The sequence below is a fragment of the Abramis brama genome (genome assembly GCF_963993115.1).
Source record: "Abramis brama genome assembly, chromosome: 5".
Lineage (NCBI taxonomy): Eukaryota > Metazoa > Chordata > Actinopteri > Cypriniformes > Leuciscidae > Abramis > Abramis brama.
In genome coordinates, this window is record NC_139967.1 from 34535340 (window position 1) to 34558147 (window position 22808).

The following is a 22808-nucleotide window of genomic DNA, read 5'->3' on the forward strand; positions in this document are numbered from 1 at the left end:
GATGTTCCTGGCAGAAGACCACTGTCTTGTTACAACGACAACAACATCAGCGGTACCTGAATGGAAGAAAATTCATGATTCAAGAAAAACTGATTATTTGTGGAAGTCATCAATGGATCAATGGAAAATTCATGATTCAAGAAAAAACGATTATTTGTGGAAGTCATCAATGGATCAATGGAAGCAACCGATCGAACAGAACAAGGTAAAACAGATTAATATTAGCAAAGGCTGCATTCTTTCTTCAGCATTTTTGTAAAAGCATTCGGCCAATTAAATCAGAGGAATGCTCATATTATAATTTCTTACATTCTTGTATATGTATGATAAATATGAAATAATTCTCTTCTAAATTCAGGCACACGATTATATACAGGTAAGCAGAGAAAATGATTAAAATACAACAATTACTATTCACAGGTAAACACTATCACAGTAATCTGAACTTCATAAACAGACACTGTTCTTCTGTTTTGTCCTTGAAAAATAGCTCGATTGTAACTCTACACCCTTGCCTCATTTAGTATACCGGTTCTATGAATATGCAAATTAAGCAGCTCAGAGATCCACTCATTGACAATCACGTTGATCTGATTGGTTACAAGGTAGTTTGTGTTTCACTGCAGTTTTAAGGAGAAAACACTCAGCAGTGTTGCTGACTTATGAATTTGCACATGGTTTGTCTTAAAGCATATTAAAAACACCACAGACATATAAATGTCAGGATGCACACTCGGATAACAAGGTTAGAAGGATTCAGAATAACTTTTAATGTAGCTTTCGTTGGACAGCAGGTAAATTCAGATGCACAAACAGATACTGTGAGAATAACATTGATGAATGATCGTCTTTTCTCTTGTAGATAACGGCAGGCTTGAATGTGGCATGAAACACAAATCCGAGGAACACAGAGCATGGACACCAAGGAGAATGTGGGATCTCAGGACGAGTTAAACAGGTAAGTATCACAGGTAAGTATCACAAGGATGTACTGTGGAAACAGACTGGAACAGTTCGGGAACAATAGTCTGAAATGCACAGAGAGCAGGTTAGTGGGTCTTTTCTAGTTCAAGGTTCGACAGGGACTGGAGGTGAGGTGTGTTCCTTTGTAGTGCTCAGTGATTGCTGGGATTGATGACAGGTGCAGGTGATTAGTATGATCTTTGTGTTGTGGATGTGAATGAGCCTGACTGATTCCTGACAATAAACAACATTAAAAACTTGAATTTCACCACAGGGGGACTTTAAAAAGTCCACCGCAAGGATCCATTAGGCTTCTATTCAAAGGGTAGAAATACCTGCAGAAATACTCATAAGATATTCTTATAAAAAGATGTGAAATAGTTTTTTGTGTGAATAGAATGCAACAGAAAACATTTAGCTTTAAATATTTAATTTTGATCTCATTCATACTTTTGAGACATTTTTCTCCAGCCACCACTGTAATAAATTAAAATAGCAATAATGGGAAATGGAAACAAATTATAATACAAATCAATATTGCACGAGTTCATGTTATCATAATACTGTACTTGAAACAATGAATCAGTCCTCCATTGGTCAAAGAGCTCAATCATCAATCGCTGTTGTCACAGAAATGGACATTAGTTTTCTTTTCTCGTTGTTGTATTTCTGACTGCTGACACATCCATAGATTTCCCACTCTCCTATTTAACTGAAGTGTCGTCTGCTGAGGGAGTCAAAGCTGAACAATAACAACAAACAACAGGTTTATATGTTATTTTCATGATTCTAATTGGTTAAATTTAGATTTTTTTCTTTTTATTTCTGTGGTGCCATGTACTTACCTATGCTTGCAGGGTCCACAATCTGGACTGGAATGGCCTGTCCGTCCTCCAACAAGATCTGTGTGATGCCACCTTCAGCTCCGGCATTAGTCACCGAGGTCACACTCACTGGCTGGCTCATGCCGAGCAGGGTCGGGGGGGTCACACAGAGATATGCTTTCACCAGCACTGGCCCTTGACTGGAGGAACTGGGACGGACTCAGCAGAACAGGCTGTGGAGGTGCAGGGCTGGACAGCTCTGGGGCTTCTGGTGGTGGTGGGGGTGTAGGTTGGGCAGTGTCTTCAACTGGACACAAGGCAGGCTGTATCTGGATGGCCTATCAGACAAGAGGAGAGCACCCTTAAAGGATAAGTTTGCCAACCAGCTTTGTCCCAGGCAACAGGGAACATTCTCACAAATGAAGCCAGGCAAGTTTTTATGAACAAACATTCTTCCATTAACGTTAATAGAACATTTGTTCAAAGTTATATGTTTTTAAATAATGTTCTCAAAACTTTAGCACAAAAACAATGAGTTTTTTTCTGAAATATTTTAGTTGGATGTTTATCTAACATTGTTTCAGAATGTTCAGAGAACATTCAAAAGTAACCTTCACATAATGTTTGCAAAATTATAAAATTGAATGTTCCCTTAACGTTCGCATTAACCAACAAAAGTTTTTAAAATGTTTAAAACTAGAGGTTTTGAAAGCCATGAAATAACGTTTTCATATGTTAATGGGAACATTAACAAAAAGTTCAAAACAAAAATGTATAAAAAATGATTACATAATCAGGTTTTCAAGCATTTAATTTGAATGTTTTTTTTGTTTCTTCAATTATACTATCAGAACAGTTGATCACCCTGAAACCTTTTACATTTATTCAGAAATTAAAAAATTAATGCATTCATTTAATAAATGAATAGATCCATATAAAAAATGATCATTTCAGGACAGGGTCACCTGGAGATGTGCAAAGATCTTGGGCTGCAGTGAGGTGAGAGAGCTGAAGAGCTGCACAGCCTCTGGAGAAAGAGTGTCACTCTCTTCCAAGAGTCCTTCCTTCTGAGGGGACACTGTCAATATAACAGCAGTACACTAGATTCTGTGGCAGGGTAAACAATGCTTATACTTGGACTACAGGTATGTGCTTTCTTTTTGAGGCAGGACCTTTCCTCTGCTCTCTAAATTGTATTGAATGATTCCAGGATTATTGTTTTAATAATGTATGTCGGATTTCAAACAGTATTTTACCATCCACAGTAGCAGGAGTCAGGGTCAAAGTCTCTGGAAGCAGGTTATTAGCCTCTGCTTTCCACTGCAACAACAACATAAAAATAAATGCTTACTACAGAAAATGGTTGGCATATTTGTGCTCACCAATCTAATGCTTTACAAACATGTTTTCTGTTCACACCTGTATCTGAGGTAGCCAGTGGTCCCGCCGTCAGCTGAAGAGCTTTCTGAGCCTCATGGATGTGGTTCTTGATGTCATTGACAGTGGGAAAGTAACACAGACTGTGTCTCTCAGGCACTTCCTCTGACAAAGCAACGGTAAATATTTTTCCAGCAAATAAAACAAAGGAGATTTGAAACCATCTGAGTCATACCTGAGCTGCTTGCGGACAGTGTAAACTTGGTTATGACCTTGTGCTACCAACTCACAGATCTTCTCTGCCACGAGCGGGTGTAGTCGAGAGGGTAGGGACGCCCCATCCTCCATTGTGACATCCTGCATGGCTTCACTGTCCAGCTCCTCTGTCTCTTCCTCTTCATCTTCATTTTGTTCTTCCTCTGCAAAGCAGATCTGCTCTGGAAGTGGAGGCAGGTTTGCGCAGTGTCCACGTCATGGTACAGGTGAGCTTTCTCTGTGGGGAGCTGGGTGTAATACCTGTCTTGGCTTTGTAGAGTATGTTTTGATTCGTTTCTTGCTCTGACCCTTTTTTAGGTTGAACGCCCTTCCTCCGTGGACCAAACTGGCTTTCCATCACAATGGCTCTGCTCCCTTAAAACCATATTAAAGATCAAGATAAAATGACTTTGTGTGCATATTGTAAAACCATTACATTATCTGCAACAACAGCATTCAATCAAGGCTTAAGAACAAGGCATGTCCAGCCTTGACATGCAACTTGCTATTGTAAGCATTCTCATTCTAGAAACAATTTGATTGAACAAAAATCTGGACAAATTAGTATGGAAGCTTGTTTACGCCATAGAATAAAAAATTCAAAATGGAATTAAAAAGGACTAGGGTAATTATCTTACAATTCTGCCTTTTTTTCATGCAATTGCGAGTTTACATCTCGCAATTCTGACTTTTTTTCTCAGAACTGTGTGATATAAACTCGCAGTTGCGAAATATAATGTCAGAAATGTAAAATAAAAGTTAAAAAATAAAAAACTTACTTTATTTCTCGTAATTGCAAGTTTATAACTGTGAGATAAAAGTTGCAATTATCTCTTAAATTGTTTTATTCCATAATGATTTGGTCTGTTCCCCCCCCCCAAAAAAGATCAAGACTGTAAATTTTAAATTCACACACAATGCTTTTTAAATGTTTGGCGTTGGTAAGATTTTTTTTAATAGGTCTCTGAAGCTCACCAAGTCTGCTTTTTTTAATCAAAAATATAGTAAAAACAGTAACATTGTGAAATATTATTACAATTCAAAATAACTGTCTTCTGTCCAAATATGTTTAAATTGAATTGAAAATGTTGCTGCTTAATCTTTATGAATGCCTTCACTGTCATTTTATATTTATTTAATGCATCCTACTGAATGAAAGTATTTCTTTCTTTCAAACAAATCGTATCTGCTAAAGTTTCATTTGCTAATTTTGTGAGCCAATATACCACTAGCATTATTCAGATGTCCCCAAATTTACAGACATCGATTAAAATTCCAATTTTGAATTATAGTCAAAACTCATTAAAATAACATAGACTACATGACTATAAACAGCTTTAAGATAATGTGTTGCTGTAAATGGATCTGTTTGACAGAGGGCTCTACGCACAATAGAAAAAGTACAATGCATTTAGGCTATTTCCATGCATATTACACTATTTTTTTTAAGTTATTATTTACATTTTTGTAAGTGAACAAAAATTGTCCAAAAAAACCCCAAAAACCTCAATTTATCAATTTTCTACTGGACAAACCTCACGCCCACGCAGTCTTAGAGCTCAGTTTGGTGCCCCTGGTGGTAATGGCTTCACTGGGGGCTCAAATACATGAGAAGACATTTCAGTAAAACTGTCAATAATTTAAGGTAGGCTACACTTAAACTCCAGGAATGGGGCATGGCCTGAAGCAGTTTTCTTGTTGTTCAAGCAAGGGATAAATTGAGCCAGACCAGGAGTTTAATTGGGTAGTTTGCTTGTCAACCCATTCCATATGCATATGAATGCTTTTTACTAATCCAGTACATATTTTCCAGCTCCATATTTGCGCAAGACTTGTAAAATCTGTGTTCAAATAAGTGATTTTCAACATTTAAAACAAATCGGCTGTAAAAAAAACAAAAAAACATGTAGTTTATAATAAAAAAATGGTAATAAAAAGTTTACTGACCCTTTTTTCTGAATTTTAACACCAGTGACATTCTGAGCCGCTAGTGCAGATAAACTATGGGTGCCATCATTGTCTTTTGTGGATGTGATGATTGACTGCTGTCTTTTCTCCACAAAGATTCCTATTTAACAGAACAGAAAGAAATGGCAGAACTGGACAGCAACCAATTTTCTTCATTATTCTTTTCCTTTTCTGTTTATTTTATTAGTTCTATTTAATTTCTTCATTATTAGATGTTAACTACTCTATTATACTACATATTCCATTTGTTTTAAAAGCTTTCAGTGCTTAGAGCTATAATTTTTTTCTGTAAAAAAAATATAGAATAAAATCAGCCTTTTTATCAGATTATGTGAAGGAATTATCAACAGATTAATGGATTATCGTTAATTATTATATTATTTAACTAGCCAACAATGATATTAGTGGATGCAGACAATAAATATCTATTGATTTGCAAGTTAGCAAACATAACACAGTAAACAAAGCATATACTTGCACGCTTTAAAATAAATCTAAATTATTTGTTCATTTTCTTTTGTTATAGGAGAAAAATCAAATGGCAATAATGATTGACGATCACTACATAAATCTAAGTGTAACCTACAATGTCTTTGCTTTCTTCTTTTCAGATGCTCAATGTTTCTAGAAAGAAACTTTAAGTTTCTTTTCGCCCTTGGTGTCTGCAATTACAAAATCAAGACACAGGTTAAAAACTGAATTAATTTTATAATTTGAGCAGATATTTTGTTTTATTTGGTCAGCTACTGGACATTTACCAGGCTAGAAAAAGAACAAGAAAAGTCAATGCAAGAATGGTATGTTCACTTTAAAGATGAATTTCAACATACAGATTCATTCATGAACCTTAGTTCAGCTTACTCAAAAAAAGCATGCAAACCGATTGCACTTAAAAAACTAAGTAACGTGAAATAGGAATAGTATGTAGTACTAACAAGTGCATGTCTAGTAGTGTACACTTCCAAGAGAGTTCCAGTAACTTAAAACTAATTTGTATAGTATACTTGATCATTTACTTTAGATGTACTCATTTATGCTAGTTGTGTTAACTCTGATGTTTTCTGCATACAACTTGGAATTACTGAGTTTACTTTACTTCAAAAGTAATCCAGTTTACTTGTTAAAACCATGCAAACCGATTGCACTTAAAATAGCAAGTAAGCTTTACTCCAATAACTTAAGTGCTATCAATCATCTATTATATATCATTGAGAATACTTTCACAATTTTACAAAGATAACATTTACAACTGGACAAATAAATTTAAGGCAATGATACAGTTCAAAGGTAAATTTATTATATTTGTTTTCTAAACAACTGACACAGGGGTGGTCCACACAAGTTTGCATTGGGGTATACAATTTATGTAGTAAATAATACACTTTAGGTTTTTACATAAAAAAAAAAAAAAAAAAACGAAACACTTTATAATAAGGTTTATTAGTTAACATTAGGTAGTGTATTAACTAACATGAACTAACCATGAGAAATACATTTGTTACAGTATTTATTAATCTTTGTTTAATGTTAGTTAATAAAAATACAGCTATTCATTGTTCATGTTAGTTTACAGTGCATTAACTAATGTTAACAAATACAACCTTTGATTTTAATAACGTATTAGTAAATGTATATAAAATCTGAATAAAAATAAATATATTTTGAGACCATACCCTGACTCTAACAGATTCTCAACAAACAGCTTTAACAATTCAATACGTAACAATGACTCACTTTAATCAATAACACTTCAGAGACCAAACTTGTAGAAGTGCAAAAAAAGTGGCTACATTCATTAACGAAATGAATACGCTGACAGATTCTTAAATGGTTAGTTCACCCAAAAATGTTAACTCTGTCAGTAATTACTCACCCTCATTTTGTTCCAACCCCGTAAGACTTTCGTTCATCTTAGGAACACAAATGAAGATATTTTTGATGAAATCTGAGAGGTTTCTGTCCTGTAATGTTTCTGACTGCAATGTCATTGCAACTTCCAAGGCCCAGAAAGGTAGTAAAGACAAAGTTAAAATAGTCCATTTGACTACAGTACTTCAACCTTAATGTTATGAAGCAACAAGAATACTTTTTGTGTGTAAAACCCCCGCCATAATGACATTATTTAACAATCTCTTCTCTTCCACGTCTACGCTGTTAACGTAGTGTAAATGCCCAGTGCTTCTGGGTTCTACGTCAGATTGAGGCTTATTATTGGCTGACGCTGGTCATGTGTGATGCTGGCCAATAATAAGCCTACGTTCTGACATAGAACCCAGAAGCACTGGGATGTTTACACTACGTCGACAGCGTAGGAGAATGACGAAGAAGACAAGAGATTGTTGAATAATGCGGGTTTTTGCGCACAAAAAGTATTCTCGTCACTTCACAATATTAAGGTTGAAGTACTGTATACTTCACATGGACTATTGTAAGTAACAATGATTTTTCCTGGGCCTTGAAAGTTGCAATGACGTTACGGTCATTGGGGGGCAGAAAGCTCTCAGATTTCATCAAAAATATCTTTGTGTTTTAAAGATGAACGAAGGTCTTGCGGGTTTTGAACGACATGAAGGTGAGTAATTACTGACAATTTTCATTTTGGGGTGAACTAACCCTTTAACTTGCTCATGAACTAATGGGCTGACAAATTTTAACAAGTGGCTTAGTTTCCCTTTTACTTTTCTATCAACTAATCTAATTTCACTGTCATAAACAAATGTAATCTAATGCCAAACATCATCAATCTTGCACATTTGATTACTCAACAGGAGATTGTTCAGAGATTGCAGTTTTGGTGAGAGTTTGTTCTGCCTCAAAGCAAGCATCAATTTCTGAATGAAGTTAAAAGTATTTTTCATGTCTTTTGTGTAATCCAAATTTAAAGCATAAGACAGACCAAAATAGATGCAAATTGCCTGAGGCAGGTTCTGCAGATTATTCATTACAATACCTCTCTCAACAATGATGGCAGTAGACACTGGGCAAAGGTAGAGTTTATTCAGAGAGGGAAGTTGTTCTTCAGTGACAGGCAGCACCCCAACAGATAGTTGTGCCCAGGCTTCATCAACATCACATACCTGAATGAAACCAAACAATAAAAATATTACAACAGAGAAAAGTGAAAAGGCATGATTTATAAATTATAAATTAAAATAATAATATAATTTAAAAATGATTTATAGTGAATGGCTGTATATTTTAATGATGGATAGATGCACTTTTATCATGGATGGATGCATTTTGATGGACTTCAAAAAATACGGCCATTCACTGCCATTATAAAGCTTGGATGAGACAGGACATTTTCTAATATAACTCTGTATTCGTCTGAAAGAAGAATGTTATATACACCTAGGATTACTTGAGGGTGAGTAAATCATGGGATAACTTTAACTTTTGGGTGAACTATCCCTTTAAGTATGCCTGGCATTATACCATTATGCCTTTAAGTGGAGAAGTGACTATTAAAGGATTAGTTCACTTTCAAAAAAAAAATTCCTGATAATTTACTCACTCCCATGATCAAGATGTCCATGTCTTTCTTTCCTCAGTATTCATTCCAGAAAACATTCCAGTATTTTTCTCCATATAATGGACTTCAATGGCAACCAACTTTTCAAATGTTCAAAGAAGGTTCAAATGTCAGTCTGAATGCAGCTTCAAAGTCTCTACACGATCCCAATCGAGAAATAAGGGTCTTATCCAGCGAAACAATCGGTCATTTTCACACACAAAAAACAATTATATACTTTTTAACCACAAATGCTCGTCGTGTACCATCTCTGAGATGTGCCACGCATTGCGTCATCACGTTGGAAAGGTAACGCAAGTCAAGTTATTTGTCTGTGTACTCCGGTTCAAAAAGGTAGGGAAGGGCGAACATCTTTGTTTTAATTTATTATTATTTATTATTTATGTATTATTATTCTTTTCGACTGAAGAAAGAAAGACATGGACATCTTGGATGACATGGGGGTGAGTAAATTATCAGGAAATTTTTATTTGAAAGTGAACTAATCCTTTAAGATTACAGTCCACAGTTAAAAAGTTTATCAACAAAACCCCACAACACTTTATACAACAGCTAGATAGATTGTAAGCAAAACCATGATCAACTCAGAATAATAATAAAAAATGAAGGCTGCAGTAAACTCATCCCTGTATTAATTTGCTGCATAAGCTCATCTAATTTCTCTCCAATGCTTCTTGAAGATTGTAACAAAGCGTGGTGTGTAGCGATCCACAGCACCATAAAAGTTACTCTGCAGTCTGCAGATCTGTGGGGACTATCCTGTTAAACTCTGCAAACACCTACAACACAGGCAAAAAAAAAAAAAAAAAAATCTTTCAATGAATAATTATTTTTTATTTTTCTGAGCTTTATAAAAAATATCTTTCAATGCATGGTCAGGCCAACAGGCCAATTCTAAAGCCAAACCTAAATAGAATGTGGTTTCTCATGGTGGAAAAGGGTATGAATAAGTACTTAATTGTCTTCCTGTAAAAAGAGCTGGCCACTGCTCCATCTGCATCCACAATTTCACGTCTTCGCATTGAGAAGGTCTGGTCCATCTTTGATGCACTGATAAAGCAGTTGAGTTCGAGTAAAAAAAAAAGAAATCACTTTTACAGTGCTTGTATTACAATCTGGATTTACTCAATTTAAAAAATAATAGAGTATAATAAATAAATAATAATAAATAAATAAATAAATAAATAATAAAGTTTAATGCTGTTGTGAAATCACAAATACTGTCAAAAAGCATCACATACTTCATCTCTGCATAAGCTGCAGGTTAACTTACCTTTAACTGTACATTAGATGTGTTCACCAGATTTGGAACCTTAATAATTTATAAACCAATGCCAACAGAGGAGAATGCATCAGTGAAAATGGTAAAATAGAAAACCATAATTCTTACATTTGGGACAAATAAATCGCTTTTCAGGCATTCCAGGAACTGTTATAGTAGGCTACCTGATAGTTTTATGCTAAAAAAAACAAAAACAAAAAAAAACAGGCCAAACCATATTCTTCAAGCTCTAACTTAATTATCTCAATTATTTGGTAACGTTAGACATTAAGGAAATCAGTAAAAAATTGCGACAGACAGTAAAAAAAACAAAACAAAAAAACATTCACACTAAAGTCGCATGCTTGATTACTCACCTTAGGCCTATAATTATTCCAAAAACGTAGCGAAGCTCCAGATAAAAATGTAGATAGTCTGTCAAAGTCTTTCCACATCTGCAAAATGGGCGCCGAAAATGAAATACGCACAGAATCTATTGCGCATGCGCTCACAAGTGCCGCCTCTTCTTCTTTGTTTTTTCTGCACATTAGGCATGCTTTGTCAAAAAATGCAAAATATCATACTGCTGCCTCTCACTGGTTTAGTAACGTCATTGCATCCTTTGTTGCTACTTGCTTATTTCAAGTAAGCGTCACTCAAACGATTGAGTAACTTGTTATTTTCACCCTGCAATTGACTGTAACTCAACAAAACCTAGTAAGAAGTATGTATTTTGTATTACTGAGTAACACAAAGATGATTAGGCTACAGTTTTTCTCGATTGCTTAAACACATTTCTTGAAACTATGCCTCGTATTCTCAAAACTATACACAAATCCATAACGTCTCACCCAATTCCCCAAACATCCTATTTTCAGGTCAAAATGAAGCTCTACACTCAAAACCATTCACTCTTGCTGAAAAACCAAACTTTGCCCTCAGACAGGACACACAAGCCCTCAAAATCACACACACTACAACATAGTCTAAGACACTGGTGCAATAAATTCAAAACAACATTTCCAAAACTGGTAAGTTATGTTGCTTGTGGTTCCCCCATCACAAACCTTTTCACATGATGAACACAAAAGACACAACCAGTGGATACATTGGCACATTTTTATTCATACACAGAAAACACACACACACACAAATATTTTTTTTCCTGTTTTACTCTTCTTTTTTTTTACTCTCTCCTATAATTTTTTTTTTATATTTACTTACAGTAAGATGTGTGTGACCCACATATGACAGTAAAAGAGCACACACAAACCATATTCTAATATGGAATTCGAATTGTATTGGAATGGTAAAGAGTGTTGGGTCGTGACAGGAGGGTCTCCACTCAAGGATACAATATGATGGATACGTCTAAGAATGTTCCACATATGGTTGAAATACCATCACTGGCCTAGAAAGATAACATTCTGGGAGTCAAGACTATAAAGGAGAAAGGATGCCCTCCCTTCACTGTCACACTCTGCAGCCACTCTGTGTGACTGTACGACTACTGGCCTTTTCTTGCAAGAAAATAAACGTCATCAAAGACTATTGGAAATGTTTGTCTCTTATTCAGTGATAGAATTTTGTTTGCCCCACACCTCCCTTAAGGTTCTCGAGGCGACGGTAAAGCGACTCAAATGTGGCCTTACTCGTAGCCGAGCCTCCGTCATAGTCATACCATTGACTAACACATGGGCAACTAGAGTGACTTGAATTTCATCTGGGACTGCTTGTCTTCTTGTCCTTGCCCTTCCTCCTCCTCCTTCTTATCCCTCTTCCTTCATGTCTTTCTGGATCCATTGTTCCAAAATGCAATAAACTGATTTGGGCCCTTTTATATATCTATTGAAGGTTCTGATTGATGTGTGTTAAATTTTGACTCTTAGTATTTCCACTTGGGTAATTGTGTGCTAACTGAGCTGAAGCTGTGCTGACTTGAGTGAACAATTTTGAATGCTAGTGCTTTATACATGACAACATGGTCTCTAAGCAATGAGAAATGAAGGGATTTGTGTGTAGAGTTTTGCAGTGACAGTTCAACAAATCTGACTCATGTGTCAAAACAGGGAATAGTGTTTATTAGTGCCTGGTTATAGTGTTTAAGCAATCGAGAAAAACTGTAATATATATATATATATATATATATATATATATATATATATATATATATATATATATATATATATATATACATACACAGGGGCAGTATTTCAAATACATGTATTTAAAATACGTATTTGAAATACAAAATACTATTTTGTATTTTAAAGCCTTTGGAAAAAAATCAATATCAAATATATCAATATCAAAAAGCAAATATCCGTGCAGCTTTTAGTGCATGAATAATTGGAACGTTGGAGTGGAAAAAGAAGCACTGATGAATGATACTCCAGAAAAATCTTCAGCTTTTAGTTTTATTGTACATAAAAAAATAATAATCAAAAAGTAATAGACTACATTGTAACCAGAAATAAGTATATAAATGGCTATTTTGCATAAATTTATTTGTAATTGCCAGAAAGAAAGAGAGAAAGAAAGAAAGAAAGAAAGGGCAGAGGTGTGGTTAGGAATGAAAAGTCAGTAGGCCTATGTAGTTTCTTCATTCACTGTGACCTATACCTGCACTGGGTGGCCAATTTCACATGTATTTTGTGTATTTTCAAAATACAAAATACTGTGTTTGTATTTAAATACATTATTTCACACAGTATTTTTTATTTGTATTTAAATACATTTTTTCACATGTTTACATTTAAATGATCCTAAGCATTCTATGTCAGTCCAGTAGATTAAAAATCAACACAACTGTTTCTGAAGTCTTGAAGCCTGAACGCACTTGCTGCAAGCTCTTCACAACTCTACAATTTGGTAAGTATTAGTGATTTGTAGTAACGTTACTTCTTGATTCATTATCATGGAGCAGCGTCGGTCACGAAGAACCAGGGCTCTTCCCACACGCCTGAGGGGATTGGTGGAGGAGGGCGTCTCTTCCAGTCCGGACCCTTGTGAGCTTCCACAGCTGGCAGCTGTAACGTTGGTCAGGTCAGATCACACTTACAGCTGCATCTCTGGCAAAGCTCGAAGACCCACGCGTTTGGAAGAACGCTACTTGAAGAACGCTGCTGTCCTTCCTGACATCCGTCCAGCAGTCTCAGTCTCTTCAGTGGACGCGCGTCAGCAGGATGAGCCTGTCTCCATCCACGGCTACAGCGTAGAGGCCTACCAGGACATCTACCGCTCTGTGGTGGAGCCCATACTGAAGACACGCAGTGGCCGGCAGCGTCCCTACAGCCTTAAACTTGGACGGAAGATCAAGCAGCGGCTGTGGGAGGCACTCAACCGCCCTTCACTGGAGGAGACGGAGCATCCTGATGGACGTGTCCGGATCACCGAGAGCTTCGCCACAACCAGCAGTAGCTTCGCTCCTCGAATTGACGTGGACATCAGTGAAGAGCCCCTGCCTGAGGAACCCCGAAGAAAGAAGCCCAGACACTGAGTCATCACTGTGTCACATGGAGCCCGTGGAGTATCACAACGGGACCTGTATGTAAATACTGTATATAGTTACAGAGTAAGTTTATAGTTTTATGAGTAAGTTTTATTTTGTAGAGTAAATTTAGAGTTCTATGAGTAACATTAAGTTTTATTTTCTAGACGTGTTTTGCACATTGTTGTTGTGAGGTTGTCAGGATGTTTTTAGTGATTGTCAAAGCACTGATATGCTGCTCATAGGTTGTTCTAAGTGGTTTTTAGCGTTCTGCTACACGGTTGTTGGGATGTTTTGGATGGTTTCTTGTGTGTTGACATGCGTTTGCCAAGGTTTTTTGCGCGGTTGTTAGCGTGTTGCTGGACTAGACTGGTTTTTCATGCATTGCTATGTGGTTGTCAGGATGTTTAGAGTAGCCTAGTTGGTGATATGCGGTTGCTTAGGTTAGGGAAGGTTAGGGTCCCTCACACGGTTTGCAGCTTGACGTGCTGTGAGGGCTTGTGTGCATCAGTGATGCTGAGAGCTACGCCACTGGTACTTCACAACTACTGCTAGGGTCACCCATAGTGGACAGGTCTCAGCTGAGATGCCAGACGAAGACAAACCACCTGATTCTGGACAGCAGAAGATTGACCTGATGTTCCTGGCAGAAGACCACTGTCTTGTTACAACGACAACAACATCAGCGGTACCTGAATGGAAGAAAATTCATGATTCAAGAAAAACTGATTATTTGTGGAAGTCATCAATGGATCAATGGAAAATTCATGATTCAAGAAAAAACGATTATTTGTGGAAGTCATCAATGGATCAATGGAAGCAACCGATCGAACAGAACAAGGTAAAACAGATTAATATTAGCAAAGGCTGCATTCTTTCTTCAGCATTTTTGTAAAAGCATTCGGCCAATTAAATCAGAGGAATGCTCATATTATAATTTCTTACATTCTTGTATATGTATGATAAATATGAAATAATTCTCTTCTAAATTCAGGCACACGATCATATACAGGTAAGCAGAGAAAATGATTAAAATACAACAATTACTATTCACAGGTAAACACTATCACAGTAATCTGAACTTCATAAACAGACACTGTTCTTCTGTTTTGTCCTTGAAAAATAGCTGGATTGTAACTCTACACCCTTGCCTCATTTAGTATACCGGTTCTATGAATATGCAAATTAAGCAGCTCAGAGATCCACTCATTGACAATCACGTTGATCTGATTGGTTACAAGGTAGTTTGTGTTTCACTGCAGTTTTAAGGAGAAAACACTCAGCAGTGTTGCTGACTTATGAATTTGCACATGGTTTGTCTTAAAGCATATTAAAAACACCACAGACATATAAATGTCAGGATGCACACTCGGATAACAAGGTTAGAAGGATTCAGAATAACTTTTAATGAAGCTTTCGTTGGACAGCAGGTAAATTCAGATGCACAAACAGATACTGTGAGAATAACATTGATGAATGATCGTCTTTTCTCTTGTAGATAACGGCAGGCTTGAATGTGGCATGAAACACAAATCCGAGGAACACAGAGCATGGACACCAAGGAGAATGTGGGATCTCAGGACGAGTTAAACAGGTAAGTATCACAGGTAAGTATCACAAGGATGTACTGTGGAAACAGACTGGAACAGTTCGGGAACAATAGTCTGAAATGCACAGAGAGCAGGTTAGTGGGTCTTTTCTAGTTCAAGGTTCGACAGGGACTGGAGGTGAGGTGTGTTCCTTTGTAGTGCTCAGTGATTGCTGGGATTGATGACAGGTGCAGGTGATTAGTATGATCTTTGTGTTGTGGATGTGAATGAGCCTGACTGATTCCTGACAATAAACAACATTAAAAACTTGAATTTCACCACAGGGGGACTTTAAAAAGTCCACCGCAAGGATCCATTAGGCTTCTATTCAAAGGGTAGAAATACCTGCAGAAATACTCATAAGATATTCTTATAAAAAGATGTGAAATAGTATTTTTTTGTGTGAATAGAATGCAACAGAAAACATTTAGCTTTAAATATTTAATTTTGATCTCATTCATACTTTTGAGACATTTTTCTCCAGCCACCACTGTAATAAATTAAAATAGCAATAATGATAAATGGAAACAAATTATAATACAAATCAATATTGCACGAGTTCATGTTATCATAATACTGTACTTGAAACAATGAATCAGTCCTCCATTGGTCAAAGAGCTCAATCGTCAATCGCTGTTGTCACAGAAATGGACATTAGTTTTCTTTTCTCGTTGTTGTATTTCTGACTGCTGACACATCCATAGATTTCCCACTCTCCTATTTAACTGAAGTGTCGTCTGCTGAGGGAGTCAAAGCTGAACAATAACAACAAACAACAGGTTTATATGTTATTTTCATGATTCTAATTGGTTAAATTTAGATTTTTTTCTTTTTATTTCTGTGGTGCCATGTACTTACCTATGCTTGCAGGGTCCACAATCTGGACTGGAATGGCCTGTCCGTCCTCCAACAAGATCTGTGTGATGCCACCTTCAGCTCCGGCATTAGTCACCGAGGTCACACTCACTGGCTGGCTCATGCCGAGCAGGGTCGGGGGGGTCACACAGAGATATGCTTTCACCAGCACTGGCCCTTGACTGGAGGAACTGGGACGGACTCAGCAGAACAGGCTGTGGAGGTGCAGGGCTGGACAGCTCTGGGGCTTCTGGTGGTGGTGGGGGTGTAGGTTGGGCAGTGTCTTCAACTGGACACAAGGCAGGCTGTATCTGGATGGCCTATCAGACAAGAGGAGAGCACCCTTAAAGGATAAGTTTGCCAACCAGCTTTGTCCCAGGCAACAGGGAACATTCTCACAAATGAAGCCAGGCAAGTTTTTATGAACAAACATTCTTCCATTAACGTTAATAGAACATTTGTTCAAAGTTATATGTTTTTAAATAATGTTCTCAAAACTTTAGCACAAAAACAATGAGTTTTTTTTCTGAAATATTTTAGTTGGATGTTTATCTAACATTGTTTCAGAATGTTCAGAGAACATTCAAAAGTAACCTTCACATAATGTTTGCAAAATTATAAAATTGAATGTTCCCTTAACGTTCGCATTAACCAACAAAAGTTTTTAAAATGTTTAAAACTAGAGGTTTTGAAAGCCATGAAATAACGTTTTCATATGTTAATGGGAACATTAACAAAAAGTTCAAAACAAAAATGTATACAAAATTATTACATAATCAGGTTTTCAAGCATTTAATTTGAATGTTTTTTTTGTTTCTTCAATTATACTATCAGAACAGTTGATCACCCTGAAACTTTTTACATTTATTCAGAAATTAAAAAATTTATGCATTCATTTAATAAATGAATAGATCCATATAAAAAATGATCATTTCAGGACAGGGTCACCTGGAGATGTGCAAAGATCTTGGGCTGCAGTGAGGTGAGAGAGCTGAAGAGCTGCACAGCCTCTGGAGAAAGAGTGTCACTCTCTTCCAAGAGTCCTTCCTTCTGAGGGGACACTGTCAATATAACAGCAGTACACTAGATTCTGTGGCAGGGTAAACAATGCTTATACTTGGACTGCAGGTATGTGCTTTCTTTTTGAGGCAGGACCTTTCCTCTGCTCTCTAAATTGTATTGAATGATTCCAAGATTATTGTTTTAATAATGTATGTCGGATTTCAAACAGTATTTTACCATCCACAGTAGCAGGAGTCAGGGTCAAAGTCTCTGGAAGCAGGTTATTAGCCTCTGCTTTCCACTGCAACAACAACAACAACAACAACAACAACAACATAAAAATAAATGCTTACTACAGAAAATGGTTGGCATATTTGTGCTCACCAATCTAATGCTTTACAAACATGTTTTCTGTTCACACCTGTATCTGAGGTAGCCAGTGGTCCCGCCGTCAGCTGAAGAGCTTTCTGAGCCTCATGGATGTGGTTCTTGATGTCATTGACAGTGGGAAAGTAACACAGACTGTGTCTCTCAGGCACTTCCTCTGACAAAGCAATGGTAAATATTTTTCCAGCAAATAAAACAAAGGAGATTTGAAACCATCTGAGTCATACCTGAGCTGCTTGCGGACAGTGTAAACTTGGTTATGACCTTGTGCTACCAACTCACAGATCTTCTCTGCCACGAGCGGGTGTAGTCGAGAGGGTAGGGACGCCCCATCCTCCATCGTGACATCCTGCATGGCTTCACTGTCCAGCTCCTCTGTCTCTTCCTCTTCATCTTCATTTTGTTCTTCCTCTGCAAAGCAGATCTGCTCTGGAAGTGGAGGCAGGTTTGCGCAGTGTCCACGTCATGGTACAGGTGAGCTTTCTCTGTGGGGAGCCGGGTGTAATACCTGTCTTGGCTTTGTAGAGTATGTTTTGATTCGTTTCTTGCTCTGACCCTTTTTTAGGTTGAACGCCCTTCCTCCGTGGACCAAACTGGCTTTCCATCACAATGGCTCTGCTCCCTTAAAACCATATTAAAGATCAAGATAAAATGACTTTGTGTGCATATTGTAAAACCATTACATTATCTGCAACAACAGCATTCAATCAAGGCTTAAGAACAAGGCATGTCCAGCCTTGACATGCAACTTGCTATTGTAAGCATTCTCATTCTAGAAACAATTTGATTGAACAAAAATCTGGACAAATTAGTATGGAAGCTTGTTTACGCCATAGAATAAAAAATTCTAAATGGAATTCAAAAGGACTAGGGTAATTATCTTACAATTCTGCCTTTTTTTCATGCAATTGTGAGTTTACATCTCGCAATTCTGACTTTTTTTCTCAGAACTGTGTGATATAAACTCGCAGTTGCGAAATATAATGTCAGAAATGTAAAATAAAAGTAAAAAAATAAAAAACTTACTTTATTTCTCGTAATTGCAAGTTTATAACTGTGAGATAAAAGTTGCAATTATCTCTTAAATTGTTTTATTCCATAATGATTTGGTCTGTTTCCCCCCCAAAAAAGATCAAGACTGTAAATTTTAAATTCACACACAACGCTTTTTAAATGTTTGGCGTTGGTAAGATTTTTTTTAATAGGTCTCTGAAGCTCACCAAGTCTGCTTTTTTAAATCAAAAATATAGTAAAAACAGTAACACTGTGAAATATTATTACAATTCAAAATAACTGTCTTCTGTCCAAATATGTTTAAATTGAATTGAAAATGTTGCTGCTTAATCTTTATGAATGCCTTCACTGTCATTTTATATTTATTTAATGCATCCTACTGAATGAAAGTATTTCTTTCTTTCAAACAAATCGTATCTGCTAAAGTTTCATTTGCTAATTTTGTGAGCCAATATACCACTAGCATTATTCAGATGTCCCCAAATTTACAGACATCGATTAAAATTCCAATTTTGAATTATAGTCAAAACTCATTAAAATAATATAGACTACATGACTATAAACAGCTTTAAGATAATGTGTTGCTGTAAATGGATCTGTTTGACAGAGGGCTCTACGCACAATAGAAAAAGTACAATGCATTTAGGCTATTTCCATGCATATTACACTATTTTTTTTAAGTTATTATTTACATTTTTGTAAGTGAAAAAAAAAAAAAAAAATTCAATTTATCAATTTTCTACTGGACAAACCTCACGCCCACGCAGTCTTAGAGCTCAGTTTGGTGCCCCTGGTGGTAATGGCTTCACTGGGGGCTCAAATACATGAGAAGACATTTCAGTAAAACTGTCAATAATTTAAGGTACACTTAAACTCCAGGAATGGGGCATGGCCTGAAGCAGTTTTCTTGTTGTTCAAGCAAGGGATAAATTGAGCCAGACCAGGAGTTTAATTGGGTAGTTTGCTTGTCAACCCATTCCATATGCATATGAATGCTTTTTACTAATCCAGTACATATTTTCCAGCTCCATATTTGCACAAGACTTGTAAAATCTGTGTTCAAATAAGTGATTTTCAACATTTAAAACAAATCGGCTGTAAAAAACAAAAAAAACATGTAGTTTATAATAAAAAAATGGTAATAAAAAGTTTACTGACCCTTTTTTCTGAATTTTAACACCAGTGACATTCTGAGCCGCTAGTGCAGATAAACTATGGGTGCCATCATTGTCTTTTGTGGATGTGATGATTGACTGCTGTCTTTTCTCCACAAAGATTCCTATTTAACAGAACAGAAAGAAATGGCAGAACCGGACAGCAACCAATTTTCTTCATTATTCTTTTCCTTTTCTGTTTATTTTATTAGTTCTATTTAATTTCTTCATTATTAGATGTTAACTACTCTATTATACTACATATTCCATTTGTTTTAAAAGCTTTCAGTGCTTAGAGCTATAATTTTTTTTTATATAGAATAAAATCAGCCTTTTTATCAGATTATGTGAAGGAATTATCAACAGATTAATGGATTATCGTTAATTATTATATTATTTAACTAGCCAACAATGATATTAGTGGATGCAGACAATAAATATCTATTGATTTGCAAGTTAGCAAACATAACACAGTAAACAAAGCATATACTTGCACGCTTTAAAATAAATCTAAATTATTTGTTCATTTTCTTTTGTTATAGGAGAAAAATCAAATGGCAATAATGATTGACGACCACTACATAAATCTAAGTGTAACCTACAATGTCTTTGCTTTCTTCTTTTCAGATGCTCAATGTTTCTAGAAAGAAACTTTAAGTTTCTTTTCGCCCTTGGTGTCTGCAATTACAAAATCAAGACACAGGTTAAAAACTGAATTAATTTTATAATTTGAGCAGATATTTTGTTTTATTTGGTCAGCTACTGGACATTTACCAGGCTAGAAAAAGAACAAGAAAAGTCAATGCAAGAATGGTATGTTCACTTTAAAGATGAATTTCAACATACAGATTCATTCATGAACCCAGTTCCTAACAGTGATGCTGGCCTTAACAAACACAACTACATACACACAAAGATGATTAATATATATATATATATATATATATATATATATATATATATATATATATATATATATATGTATATGTATATATATATATATATATATATATATATATATATATATATACATACATACACAGGGGCAGTATTTCAGATACATGTATTTAAAATACGTATTTGAAATACAAAATACTATTTTGTATTTTAAAGCCTTTGGAAAAAAATCAAATGTAATTTGCATTTAAATACATTTAAGATGAGTATTTTTGTATTTTCAAAATACATAAAATGCTTTCTGCCAGTCAACCTCTTTATCAGGGTATTGATTTTGTGCATCAACTAGTTCAGACATTTGCTAGCTCAACATTGGATCAGCGATTTTTTCTTTTCTTTTTTTTTATAAGGTGAAAATGTCATGATCAATTCTTGTTGATTAAAGTTAAAATAGTGCATTATTCACTTCAGTTAACATGAAAGAATAAAATAAAGAATAGTTGATTTTTATCAACTAGCTTGTCAAATGTGTTTGAAGCATTACTGCATGTTAGGGCTGGGTGATATATCATAGCGATGATATAAAGTTTGAATTGATGGAACTTTTTCTAAATCGTTTACATAGATGGGCCTATTTGTGGGGTAAGCAAATATCCGTGCAGCTTTTAGTGCATGAATAATTGGAACGTTGGAGTGGAAAAAGAAGCACTGATGAATGATACTCCAGAAAAATCTTCAGCTTTTAGTTTTATTGTACATAAAAAAATAATAATCAAAAAGTAATAGACTACATTGTAACCAGAAATAAGTATATAAATGGCTATTTTGCATACATTTATTTGTAATTGCCAGAAAGAAAGAAAGAAAGAAAGAAAGAAAGAAAGAAAGAAAGGGCAGAGGTGTGGTTAGGAATGAAAAGTCAGTAGGCCTATGTAGTTTCTTCATTCACTGTGACCTATACCTGCACTGGGTGGCCAATTTCACATGTATTTTGTGTATTTTCAAAATACAAAATACTGTGTTTGTATTTAAATACATTATTTCACACAGTATTTTTTATTTGTATTTAAATACATTTTTTCACATGTTTACATTTAAATGATCCTAAGCATTCTATGTCAGTCCAGTAGATTAAAAATCAACACAACTGTTTCTGAAGTCTTGAAGCCTGGACGCACTTGCTGCAAGCTCTTCACAACTCTACAATTTGGTAAGTATTAGTGATTTGTAGTAACGTTACTTCTTGATTCATTATCATGGAGCAGCGTCGGTCACGAAGAACCAGGGCTCTTCCCACACGCCTGAGGGGATTGGTGGAGGAGGGCGTCTCTTCCAGTCCGGACCCTTGTGAGCTTCCACAGCTGGCAGCTGTAACGTTGGTCAGGTCAGATCACACTTACAGCTGCATCTCTGGCAAAGCTCGAAGACCCACGCGTTTGGAAGAACGCTACTTGAAGAACGCTGCTGTCCTTCCTGACATCCGTCCAGCAGTCTCAGTCTCTTCAGTGGACGCGCGTCAGCAGGATGAGCCTGTCTCCATCCACGGCTACAGCGTAGAGGCCTACCAGGACATCTACCGCTCTGTGGTGGAGCCCATGCTGAAGACACGCAGTGGCCGCCAGCGTCCCTACAGCCTTAAACTTGGACGGAAGATCAAGCAGCGGCTGTGGGAGGCACTCAACCGCCCTTCACTGGAGGAGACGGAGCATCCTGATGGACGTGTCCAGATCACCGAGAGCTTCGCCACAACCAGCAGTAGCTTCGCTCCTCGAATTGACGTGGACATCAGTGAAGAGCCCCTGCCTGAGGAACCCCGAAGAAAGAAGCCCAGACACTGAGTCATCACTGTGTCACATGGAGCCCGCGGAGTATCACAACGGGACCTGTATGTAAATACTGTATATAGTTACAGAGTAAGTTTATAGTTTTATGAGTAAGTTTTATTTTGTAGAGTAAATTTAGAGTTCTATGAGTAACATTAAGTTTTATTTTCTAGAGGTGTTTTGCACATTGTTGTTGTGAGGTTGTCAGGATGTTTTTGGTGATTGTCAAAGCACTGATATGCTGCTCATAGGTTGTTCTAAGTGGTTTTTAGCGTTCTGCTACACAGTTGTTGGGATGTTTTGGATGGTTTCTTGTGTGTTGACATGCGTTTGCCAAGGTTTTTTGCGCGGTTGTTAGCGTGTTGCTGGACTAGACTGGTTTTTCATGCATTGCTATGTGGTTGTCAGGATGTTTAG

General features: G+C 36.4%; 2 pseudogenes across 2 annotated transcripts; both read right to left on the minus strand.

Annotated features, from left to right (window-relative positions):
• Window positions 1-1428: 1428 nt before the first annotated feature.
• LOC311083785 (calcium-responsive transcription factor-like) lies at window positions 1429-11853 on the minus strand (annotated as a pseudogene). Its single transcript has 8 exons — window positions 11833-11853; window positions 8338-8464; window positions 5367-5487; window positions 3205-3787; window positions 3044-3107; window positions 2753-2865; window positions 1809-2125; window positions 1429-1705 (listed from the first exon to the last, which is right to left on the minus strand). The product of its transcript is annotated as a calcium-responsive transcription factor-like (transcript).
• A 3970-nt stretch (window positions 11854-15823) lies between these two features.
• LOC311083786 (calcium-responsive transcription factor-like) lies at window positions 15824-19548 on the minus strand (annotated as a pseudogene). Its single transcript has 6 exons — window positions 19521-19548; window positions 17536-18125; window positions 17354-17417; window positions 17063-17175; window positions 16118-16434; window positions 15824-16014 (listed from the first exon to the last, which is right to left on the minus strand). The product of its transcript is annotated as a calcium-responsive transcription factor-like (transcript).
• Between the last annotated feature and the right edge of the window lie 3260 nt (window positions 19549-22808).